The 13,025-nt window shown below is 38.4% G+C and overlaps 1 protein-coding gene across 8 annotated transcripts in view; it reads right to left on the bottom strand.

Moving 5' to 3' along the window:
- The window catches only part of sema6d (semaphorin 6D), a 222,435-nt gene extending 214,602 nt beyond the window's left edge, over positions 1 to 7,833 (bottom strand). For all 8 annotated transcript variants that reach the window (XM_087291995.1, XM_087292002.1, XM_087291994.1 and 5 more), the window contains exon 1: positions 7,685 to 7,833. The gene's annotated coding sequence lies outside the window, so the exon portion shown is untranslated. The remainder of the gene's footprint in view (positions 1 to 7,684) is intronic.
- Positions 7,834 to 13,025: the final 5,192 nt, after the last annotated feature.

Genomic DNA, 13,025 nt, shown 5'->3' with positions numbered 1-13,025 from the left:
CTCTTTATACACATGCTGATTTTACACTGATTAGCACTGGTTTGTTTTCTTCTGGTGGATTTCATAGATACACCTTTGGTTCTATTATCATAAATATTTTGTAGTATTATTGCCTCCAGTACCCAGACTTAGATAACAGACATCTCTACTGCCAGACCTCATGGAAATAAAGTTCTTTCAGCGATTAGTCCAGATATCTTCAACCTTTCACCTGAAGACCTTCTGTCCTACAGAGTTCGAACACACTAATCAAACACACTTGAACCAGCTAATCAAATTCTTCAGGGTCGCTTGCAGATAATAGATTGGTGTGCTGGAGGAGCAGCTTGGACATAAACTTTGCAGGACAGTCTACAGCAAGGTTGAGAACTTCTGGATTTATCACATGACATTTACAGATCAGATTATTGACTTTGCATGGTTGGCAGATTTCAAAACACATACTTCCAGGTCAACCTTTATAAATGAACAAATAACTTTAAGGTATTATTAAGTTGCAAATTAGGGGGCTCTCACATCTGTGTTTAAGTTCATTTTGATCCCGACCAAGGGCAACCAATCATACATTGCAGCATTTTTTTTTGTCTTTATTTGTGTCCTTTTCATAACACACTGATCGCTTTGGTTCGAACCAATTGAAAAGGACCAAAATGCAGTCTTGTGACAAAATCCACATCATTGACCAGATGTATTCCCTAAACTCCTTTTCGATTTGTCAGAATTAACGTACGGGAAAATGCCAATGGAACCCCTGCAAGAAAACAAAATCGGCACACACAAAATGACGCTTGTTAACATGGAGGGATGACTCTGATTGTATCCCTGGTCATATTATACTAGATAGTTTGCATGAATTACTTTAAACAAACTATACATTTTGAGAATGTGGCTGTGTCTGGAAAACTATGATTTAATGTATTGCAAACAGCAAGGCACATGACAAGTAATTTCAGGAGGAGGAGTTAATTAATTTAGCTAAACTGCGACATGGTCATCTCCAGGAAATATTAGCAATGATCCATCAGCTAACGTTTTCTTCCTTCTCTCTCTCTGTTTAAAATCGTTGGTAAAGTTCTGTCAACAAATATTTTACCCTCACATCCCATAATGCACATTGCAGTCCACTTTCGGTTTTAGGTCCACTTTCGGTGCGCACTGAAGTGCAATTGCTACATTCATACCTGTCCAATTGAACCACACCAAAAGGTAAAATTAACTCTAGTGCAATTCAACCAAACTAAATAAGGCAAGAGTGAAAACACCCTAACGCCATAATCACATGGCCTGGCCCTTTAGTACAACTGCTTGACTGTCACCAAAGTTGCTTCTATTGACCGTATTCTAAAATGCGGGAGAAATTACTAAGAATAAACAGCAGAAAACGTTCAAACTACTTGCTCTACAAACAAGAGTGTCTGTGACTATACATAAAAAAAAATAATAGTATAAGAAAATATCAGTTTGCAACATCAGCAGTTTTAAACATCTAAAAATAAATGGAAGTGAATAAGACTGGAAGTCTCGAGCCAAATAGATTCAAATGGCTGCACCCGCTCGTACACAAAGAATAAGGTCAATACCCTCAATCACTAGTCTCCTACAACAGAATGAACAGGAACTGATGATGTTTTTTGCTAGTTGATACTGTAAATCTCTCAGACTGATTCGATTTTCTTGGTCAGAACTAGTGATATTTCACACTTTGTGAGTTACTTAGGGCCAGATGGAATCTGCGGACGTTTTTTGGGGTTTCTGCTGAGAATTTTGGTAAAATTCTGCGGATTTCTGGTACATTATTTTGGAAGTAACCAAGACTTTAATATGTGAAAAATATATAATGTTTTTAACTTTTATTTAATGTTTAAAATGAAAATCCAATTAGATATATATCATATAATATAACTAAAAGACAGAAAATATTACCGCACAAACTGCATTGTACATAAATCAGATGAACATTTACATATTAGTCAATAATATCACTGTAATTTATTTCAAAACGGAACAAATATAGATTTACACACATTTACAAGTAAATAAACAGATTTAATGATGGGCTAAAAATCTGCAAACTTTTGCGTAAAATCGGCAAAATTCTGCACACGCAGATTCCGTGTGGGACTACCTATTAGTAATGAAACAACGTACTTTGATTTCTGTCATGTACACAAATGTTAATTTAACAATACATTAATTTATTAATTCATTAATTTTCCATAATTTATCTACAGTCACCACAACAAAAATTAACCACTAACTACTTTAACATAGGTTTTATACAGCAGATGCCCTTCCAGCCTCAACCCAGTAATGGGAAACAGCCGTACACTCTCTTATTCACACACACTCATACACTATGGCCAATTTTAGTTGATCCAATTCACTTATACCGCATGTCCTTAGACTCCACACAGAAATGCCAACTGGCCCAGCCGGGACTCGAACAAGTGACCTTCTTGCTGTGAAGCGATAGTGCTAGCCGCTGTGCCACCATACCACCATAATTACATAAATTATATTTTAAAGTGCAATGTGTATTCTTTAGCCGCTGAGTGTACACCGGTTGTACACATGTTATTGATGTGCATTGTGGGATCGATTGAGTGCTCTTCAGAATGTCCACCACTACAAATGGCTGCTTCCTCAAATAGTGCACTATTAAGAAGTATAGGGGGCGACTTCTGAAACTGCTTTTTACCTTATTTACTAAAACATCCTCAAACCTCAGGGTGGGTTACAGGATGAAGTGGGGGGCTGGCATAGGCTCGGATTTGGGGGTGGGTGAGGAGATGTTTGGCAGTTGAAAAAAAAGAAAGGGCACTTGCCTAGGGCACAGAGGCGAATCAACCCACCTCCACTAAGAAAAATCATACATAAGGGGGCAAATGAAACATTAGAAAGTGTGAATCTGGAAGACATGCACGCAAGTCCCAGCTGACAAACAAAACAAGCTGTGAAAGAAAGAGATGAAGAGGATACGGCGGGGTGAAAAAGGCAGGAAGCTTCCTCTCTGTTCAGAGAAAGCGTGTAGGCTTCAGAACCTACAGAAACACGAATAGATGGCCGCAAGCAATCGAGTATGCTAATCGTTCACAACTAAGAGTCAAACTTTGAGTGGGTCAGGATCTTTACCTTCCACATACAAGCATACAGTCATCTTGTTATCTTTACTATGCATTTGCATTGTAAATGAATAGCAATTTCTGCATGAATAAATCTTTTAGAGAGTGCAAATATAACTGTTTTGTTCCTCAGTTTGTGGCTTAAAATGCACACAGGGAAGAACAGGAAAAAGATGGGTATGTTCTGCAAATCTGCACATGCTCTCAACAATAGCGGAGAGGTAAAGAAATAGAGCGGGAGTGAGAAAGAGAGTGATACCGAGGGAATAAACATTGACTTCCTTTGAACATGTTCCTGCTTTATATTTCCCTCAGCTGGGGGAGTCTAGGGACCTGAGCTGGATCATTCTGGACTTGCTGATTCACTCAGCTTCTGTACATACTGACATGCTGCTTTTATATTGGACTTACAGTGACCCAAATTAGTCCAAACCTGTCTGTGGCTCTCTGGGATGGGTCAACTGAGCTACCCGGCTACACTCAGCCCAGGCACAATGTAAGTGTCATGTTTTATTTATCACATGTGAATGTGGTTGGGTGGGGTCTCTGCTCATGGGCAATATGGTTGCTGCCCGCTTCAGCCAAGCCCTGGCAAACAAAACAAAGACACACACACACACACACAATAATTGGGATTGAATGGAGAAAACAAAAGAAAGTATGCAGTTGCATTGCAGATATTCAGTTTATTTTAAGATTATTGCCTGTTTGAAAATTAGTTTCAGTGATTTCAGAGATAACTTTCAAAACATTGGAGGCCGTTCAGCCTTTATCTTTACATTTATGTATTAAGCGGATGTCCTTATCCAAAGCGCCTTACACCTATGAACAGTAGGCTACCCAAAGACTGGATTGGGGTTTGGTGCCTTGCTCAGGGGAATTTGGATTCCAAGTCAAACTCTCAAACCATTAGACTATGGCTGCCTCTTATTTGTTTGACATGAGAACTCCTCTGACAGATGCTTATTCAGGAGTATGATGGAGGTCTGTATAGTGGTCTTAGGCTATTGTGATTTGTCATTGTTTAAAGCTTGGTCAGATCACACAATTTTGTCATGATTTTGGCACAATTTCCTTGACGTAGGATGACGTGGGGAGTCGTAAACGACAAATGGGCGTCGTGACACAATATTCAATCGACAACCGATACCTTGTCTGCGACGCCTCTTTATATCATTGCAGAAAGTCTGGCATGTTAATGTTTTTTTTTTCAATCTTCCCGACGAAAAATCATGAAAACTACTTTCTCTAAAATATTTAAGTGTTTCAAACTATTTTATTTGACAGACTGGAACAAATATGCAGACATCTGCATTCTCACAAGGAGTTTCTGAGTTCTTTTAGCCTTCCAACAGAGTTTGTTCTTCCGAGATAATCTGGAAACACGTTTAGTGCTGCAAATACACCGTAAAAGCACATTGAATAGGTTTTGTATATTCAAATTACTTGATAAAACTAATTAAATTGAAACTCAATGGCAATGGAAGATTTTGTCATTAAAAATGAAAACAGTTTGGTGCGAGTTTCTCTGAAACTATGAATATTTTACTTCAATTTTATTTAGGCTAGATCTTATTTCATTTAACAAACCAGTTTGTGCTTTGACACTGAAGCTCATAGCAGACTTGATTTGAAGCACATCATCTCAGATGTAATTCATTATTCTTTTTTATCTTTTACTAGATATCTGACTAACAAAAATACATTAAGATACAAATTAAACCAAACGAAGTTCATTTCAAAAAGATGTTTTTTTTTTTTTAAGAAAAATATACGAATTATTTTTTGTTTGTGCCCATCCACTACTCAACTGTGCAGTCATGATTTGTTTTGCTCCGTAAAATAAGTATTAAAATAATACTTCACTGTGATTGTTGTATCACAAACCTCTGTCATATTTTTGCTAATTATTTTAATATGTCATTATTTTGTCTTGAGCATCTGATATTTCTTTGGTGCTAAATATGCCTTCATTTTCTGTCTCACTCGTGGCAAGTGCAGGCATAGTGTTTAATAAGCAAACTATGGCTGGAAAATATACATTTAGATTTAAAAGGAAATATCCTAATTTAAAAAAACAAAAATATATGTTTGATCCCATCAATGCCATAACGAATGGCCTTAAATAATGTATTCTAGTTGTCAGCAAGCATAAGTGTTTGAGATAAATATAACGTAAAAAAAAAAAAACAAAACATTAAAATTAATAAGATAAGAAATATTGTAAAGCAATAAGCAAAACTTGTGACTGCTTTGGGAAATAACGCTCGTTGTAGACATCACGGGATGACTGATTCTTGAATGAAGGAACGTGTTGTCTGACACATTTGTTACCTAAAGTCAAGATTTTATCAAGACAAAAATGCAAAATCTGATATAGTGACAAAATCTTGTTATCTGACTGGGGATTTAGTTATATCTACAGGCAATAATTGTTCACAGACATCAGTTATTTACTCAAGAGCAAATAGATTTGACTGCATAAAAACTTGGCAATCATTCCTTGGACTGATTGACTTGGCATCTTTATACGGATGTTTGTTATCTATTATTGTTCAAGAAAAAAAATAAAATCGCATTTGTTATAAATTTCAGTAATATGAAAAAATGCTTTGTAGTAACAAACAATTATATAAATGCAGTATCACACAAGTAGCTCTTTGAAATGATTATGCATCAGCCACTGCTGATATATGCATGCATTACAGCAGTGCTGATATACAGCCATATCACAGAGCTACTTGTGTGATGTTGCTTGTATATATACACTTTATCTTTCTTCTTGTTGTTCTGTAGAACAGATCAGCTAAATTAAACATGGATCAATTTTTTCTCTACTGGAAAACTTAAAAAAAAAAGGATGCAGAGTAAATAGATTTGTACACATTTAAACCTGTTGTTTTTGCTCTACTTTTACTTCAAAGTGTCATTCTCTTGCTCTAGCAAAGTTATTTGTTCGCCATCACAAAACATAATTTGGTCAAACCAATTAAGCCCTTTGAATTGAATTAAGAGAGCTGGAAGATACATCAGCCTTTCCACATAGATTTACTAATGAGCTGAAATGATTTGGCGGTGGAATATTTCCCACTACATTTCACCTTTAATTCAGTAATTGGTGCTGAGATGCATGGGCATGGCGAGGGCATGGCTGGCGTGCTGTGTCCAGTTTGGAGTGCTAAAGTGCATCCCTGCAGCTAGAGTCTCAAACACATGCTGGGGCTTTATGAGTCTTATTAATTATTTAGCATTTAGTATTATTCAGCATTGACTATTAACCACATGCATTACCAAGAAGAGCCTCATACAAATATTGCGCCCACAAGTTACAAGCTAATTACTTCCTGCCCCATGCAAAAATTATTTAATCATTGTTCTGACCTCACTGGCATTTTTATATTGTTTAATGAAGTTAATATACCCAGAAAAATACCCAGCAGGCACATAACATCAAAGGATGTTAATAATAGGTTGTGGTGTCACGGATTCAATGTCTAGCCAGCGTCCAAGTACAATGTTGTTTTGACGTCCGATAATGACATCAAATGATGTTGATATTTGGTTGATTTTAGGTTGTGTTGGAAAGTGACCAAAATCCAACGTTGCGCAAACATCCTAAACCAACGTCAAATACTGAAATTTATTCGTCAGGTATGGCAACCGCAATCCAACATCTGATAGACGTTATAGTGAAAACTTCCACACAACGTCAAGCTGTAACATCATTAGACATTGATATTTCCTTTATTTTAGGTTGTGTGGAAGGTGACCAAGATCCAACGTCAAGCCAACATCTAAAACCAATGTCATATTGACGTCAAAAACTGACATTTATTCGTCAGGTATGGCAACCACAATCCAACATCTGATAAACGTCACATAGTGGTAACGTCCACACAACGTCAAGCTGTAACATCCTTAGATGTAAATATTTGGTTGATTTTAGGTTGGACGTTGGATATTGATGTCGGCCTGACTTTGGATTCTGATGTCACCCCAATTTTTATTTCCAAACAAATTGCAATGTCCTCTGACATTGGGGTACAACATCAATATGACGTTTTGTTGACATACTGTGCCTCCTGGGTAAGTTTAAATGACTTACAGTTTTGCTTCTGAAGAAAACGTGATTGTATTAAAAAATGACTAAAGTCAATGACTAATCAAAAAGAGATTTTGTTCAGTTTGGTCTGTAAACAAGAAGATTTGCAGATTCATTAAAATATCAAGTGTGTGTTCAGCCAGTCCTGTAAACATGAGCTTACATCACACCAGAACAAAGCGTCAATCAATACAAACCTTCAGCCAATCTGAAGGATAGTTACCTTGCATGTGACATGCAGTTGCAGACAACTGTCTCCCCCTATAGTTTATATTCTACCAGCCCCCTAAAACCAATCCTGACCTAATCACCTCAAACATCTGCTATCATACAGCAAGCGCACATCTAGACAGACTTTCAAACAGCAGAAAGGAGAACTGCGAGGGAACAGGGACGTCTGAAGTGTCTCTTACGCACACACGGATTAAACAAAAGCATCAAAAGACACCAGGGGACTTACGTTCTGTCGGGTTTCTGCAGGACACACACGCGAGGAGAGACGGAGAGAGAGTGTGCACCTCCATAAGCTGGACAGTCACTCGCTCAGACTGAAGGACAGTGGTCCACATGCACACTCGCTGTCATACACGCAGCTGCGAGGCAGAGTGTGTGTGTGCGAGCGCAGAGAGAGTCAATGCCACACACACACACACACACCCTTGTCTGGTAAACTCTTGGGAGTTGAGCACACGCGCACACACACCCGGTTAAGCCAGACTGCAGCAGTGGTTCTGACAAAGCCAGGTTGTGGGAGCAGGTTCGGGATGACAGCCAGAGGGGAAGTTGTGTGGTTGAGGTTGATAAGACTGCTCAGCTGTGGCAGACAAAAGGAATAATGTGAGGCTAATTGATCACTTGCTCCCTCTGCGCTTTATTTGTTCCTTAGAAAAACAGACGCGCGTGGCAGGATATGAATCAATACAGTGTGGCGATATATATCGTAGTGGTTAGCCGACACAGACGATTAGATTTCTCTTCCCATTTCCCTTGAGCACCACAGCACTTTAGTATAGTTTATTTTGGACCAGTGACATGGTGACACAGTGGTCAGCACCATCACCTCACAGCAAGAAGATTGCTGGTTTGAGCCCCGGCTGGGCCAGTTGGCGTTTCTTTGTGGAGTTTGCGTGTTCTTCCCGGGTTTGCTTGGGTTTCCTCCGGGTGCTTCGGTTTCCCCCACAATCCATGTGTGAGTGTATGGGTGTTTCCCAGTACTGGGTTGGAGATGGAAGGGCATGCGCTCTGTAAAACATATGATGGATAAGTTGCCAGTTCAATACGCAGTGGTGACCCCTGATTAATAAATGGACTAAGAAAAATAGAAGAAGCAAAAAAAAGGGCTGAAGGAAAATGAATGAATGAATGAATGAATGAATGAATGATATCAACCTTGAGTAATGGTTCTCCATCTTGTCCTCATGACCCCCCACTCTTCAAATGTTGTATGTTTCTCTTACCCCTTTTGTTTCATTTAGACTGTAAAGGGCATGCCAAGTTGACATTGAAAAACATTTTGTCCGGAGTATGAAAAAACATGAATGAATTAATGAATGGTGCAGTGCCAAAGTACAACAAGGCTATGTTTATGCAGGAACGATTTAGATGAAAACAGATAAGTTTTGCCCTTGCAAGGTTTACATTTACATGACAATGTTTTCAAAAGATCCAAGTTAACACATATCTGCAAAAATGGCCAAAAAATATGTATTAAGGTTGTCAGGCCAGTATTTGGCTCTGTCACATTGTTGGTAAACAGTACCTGTAAGAAAGAGATGATGAGCCATCTGCAGCTCAGAAATGTAGCTTTTAGTGCTAGTTCTACCAGCAAAACAATGTCACTTCGCTCATCAAAATCAGTTCCAACTAATAGCCACGAGACACAATGATTACCTAATGTGACAGCACTTATCACAATCAGTTCCAACCATTAGCCACGAAACTCTAGGAATACATTTGGATGCAGATATTGATGCAGACATTCACCCACCATCCTCCCCACCACCACCATGTGGGCCTTGTCCAGGGGGGGAGCTTCATCCCTGCCTTTGTCCTCGGAAGCCATAGCTGGATCTACAAACTTTCAACTTAAGCTATGGAGGGGGTCTTGTTTCGGTAAATCATACTTTTTGTCAAACGATAGTGATTAGATAAATGTAATTCAATATCATATTTATTTTTTGTTTTTTTATATTCATATTTATCTCCCTGGTCTTTTTTGTAGAACTTTTGTGTATTTAGAATTTGTCATGCAAGTAATATGTGTGTTTTCCACTACAGGGTTGTGGTTGGAAGAGCATCTGCTGTGTAAAACAAATGCCGGAATAGTTGAGGTTAATTCCGCTGTGGCAACCCCTGATAAATAAGGGACTAAGTTGGCTGGTTAGTCAATTTGTTGGAATGTGAGGTAATCCTACACTTTGCTTATGAAATCGCAAGCAAACATGAGCAACAATAACAATACCAAGTACTCCGCCATTGTTGTGCATTTGTTCATGCCCAGCAGGCACACAACATCATACGATGTTATTATTAGGTTAGATTTGGGTCATGATGCCAGGTGACCAAAATTCAAGGTCTAGCAAGCGTCTAAGAACAAAGCTATTTGAATGTCCAAAACTGACATCAAATGACGTTTATATTTGGTTGATTTTAGGTTGTTTTGTAAAGTGACTAAAAGTCCAACATTGAGCCAACATCTTAAACCAACATCATATTGATATCAAATACTGACATTTATTCGTATGTTACATTGGGGTACAAAGTCAAACTGACGTCATATTGACGTCCTGTGCGTGCTGGGTGGTTGCCTCAAATCTATACTGCACTGAACACGCACCACGCATGCGCATGATGTCACCAGTTTTATCTATTCTCGTTTGAGGTGTAATACACAGACATGACAACAGTGCCAATTTCAAAAACTTCCACTTTAACCAGTTTCCTTTTTATGCATCCCAAAAACGATGTTTTCCTGTAAACCAACAGTCGTTTAGGTGTACAAAAAAAACTGGCTGAAAACAATATCATGTAAATGTCTCCTAAGGTGTGGCAAACATTCCTAAAAGAAGTTTGTGGTGGCATTATTGGTGATGTTATATTGTTCTGAATTTCAATTTTTGAATTTCAAATAATCTGAGAATTTTAGTAGGAGCATAATGAGTCCAGGTGTGAAATTGTCATTCAGAGCTCACCATGCAGAGATCTGAGAAAGACAGCGAGAGTGAATGCACAATTCTAAACTTTTCCTCATTGTCTCCTGGCTGTTCTTGAGCTGTGAAACACAATAAGCCCATGCTGACAGTTTGAAGACAATCAGACACTCAGTCGATACTTGCGGCATGGGCAGGCGACCAGACTGAGAACGCAGACGGCCCTGGGGGTACTGTCTCGGCACACACTCTTGCACACTTGCTGCGACCCATCCCCCATTTTTCCTGCTGGCTTTTGGGAGCACATGCACGCCTCTGCACAGTCAGATAAGCTGTCCTGAAAGGTCATTAAAGGTCAGCATGGTGCAGAAATCATTTGTGCAGTACGGTATGGGTCATTAGAAGATGCTAGTCCAGGGGTGTCCAATCGTGTTCCTGGAGGGTCACTATCCTGCTGACTTTTCTTGGAAGTTTAACCAGAGTACCTTTCTTACTTTAGACAGGTGTGTTTAATTAGATCCGGAGCTAAACTCTAATGAAAAAGAGTCCTGTGGGAATAGAGTTGGTCAGGTGACAGAATGCTCTATAGACATCATAACTCTGGTTCTGGAGGGCTTGCAAAGGTTAGCCCCATGTCTAATCAAAAACATCCAAACAATCTAGCCTGTGTCTTCATGGTTGCTTAAAAATAACATGCACATGTTTTAAGGTTGAAACTAAACTGCATAACAGTGACGATTAGGGGTGCGAATCTGCACAAACTTCATAATACGATTCGATTAGGATTTTAAGAATCTCTGTCCAAATACATCTTTACAACTTTTCATTTTATAAAATCTGTATATTCAAGGTTGAAAAAAAGCTTACATTTATAACGTTTATTATTTTCAAAAAATAAAACCATTTTTTATTTAATTGTTCATAACCTTTTAACAAGAAATGTATATTCAAGAGTTCACCCTTAGCTGAGGATTGATACTAAAGCATATTTGGCATGTTGTCCCGTAAGAGAGCCCTGAGCTTAAAACATCCTTGAGCCTGGGGCTCCTTCTTGATAGAAGAGTGAGCAGGGAGTTTGAACTAGGGTAGATCTCAAGAACTCCCCCTCTTATAAATGGCAAATTATGAATTGCAATGGAAATAAACTGGTAACTCATATAGTGCCAAACCGGTTTGATCAATTCATCCGTCGGATGTCTTTGGACTGTGGGAGGAAACCCATGGAGAAAGCCATGTGAGAATGGGGAGAACATGTAAACTCTGGACAGAATTGTCGGCTGGCCTGGTAAGGACTTAAACCAGTGACATTTTTGTTATCAGGCAACAATGCTAACCACTGGGCCAACATGCCACCCTGTCTAGAAAGGGAGGAGAAGTAGGGGTGGAAGGTGGGATTCTTTAAATTGAAGATACTGAGATAAGAAATTCTGGTTATTTATGGTTAGTTAGTTAATACATGATCCACCAATCAGTCAATTTCTGATGCTGGACCAGCTATGTTCAATCTAGCCGGATCTCATGAGAAAACGCAAGTATTTTACGTTTTGTCAGTTTAGTGGCTAATTCGTGCAAATTTAAATGAGTTCAGTCGTTCAAAATTGTACTATTTTAAAAAAAGAAAGCATGACACCTAACCCCACTCCTAAACCCAACAGTCATTGGCGGATGAGCAAATCATACTCAATTGTACGAACTAGATCGTACAAATTCATACGAATTGGCCACTAAATCAAAAAAAAAAAAGTTACAAATTGCCGTGTGATTGTGTTGGTTCAATCATAAGTATGCATTCCTCTCTCAAAATTAGTGTATAAATAAACCACATAAATGACAAAAAATGCCCTTTAATGATGAGAAATAGTATACGCTGATCTGTATTTAAAAAAAATAAATGTTAATAATTAAAATAGTAGATAATATAAACACACATTTGACCTCCCGTATAGCGGTTCAGTTTAGTTTTTAGTTTAGCTCCAACCACCTCCAGCTCACATATTATTAATAGTCCATAGTAGTCTTAAACAACTTGATTAGTTAGATCAGCTGTGTTTGATTAGGATTGGAGCAAAACTGTGCAGAGCTTCGGCCCTCCAGGCATTGAGTTTGAGACTTATGTTTTAGAACGAGTGCACATTCTAAATTCTCAAAGTTTAGCCCCACCCCTAGGTTTACACTGACCTTACAAAGGTTTTCGCATTTACTTGAAGCTTCTTATGGTTTTGTGTGAAAGCACACAAAAATGTCCAACATCAATATATAGGTATCTATACAAGTATGTGAATGCATACTCTTCATTAGTTATATTTGATTTCACACATTGATGCATTCAAATTCAGAACTGGCAATGCAAGTATTACCAATTTCAGTCAAGCCACAAGGAACCCATTTTCAGACAAACTCAAAAACCAAGGCTGTTCAATTCAGTTCCTGCAGGGTCATGACATGAAGAGTTTAGTTTCAATCAAACACACCTGCCTGGAATAATCAAGCAATCCTGAAAATCTTGATTAGTTGTTTCTATGATTAATCAGAGTTGAAACTAAGCTCTACAGGTCATGGCCTGAAGAATGGAATTGTACAACCTCAACTGCTGCCTTTTCCTTTTAACAGGTTTAAAGAGAATCTCGCTGAGGAAAAAAAAAAAAAACATTC

The sequence above is a fragment of the Danio rerio genome, chromosome 18, assembly GCF_052040795.2.
Source record: "Danio rerio strain M-AB ecotype USA chromosome 18, GRCz13ab, whole genome shotgun sequence".
In the NCBI taxonomy this organism is placed as follows: domain Eukaryota; kingdom Metazoa; phylum Chordata; class Actinopteri; order Cypriniformes; family Danionidae; genus Danio; species Danio rerio.
Note: the sequence above shows the minus strand (reverse complement) of the source record. Positions and strands in the feature narration are given on the sequence as shown.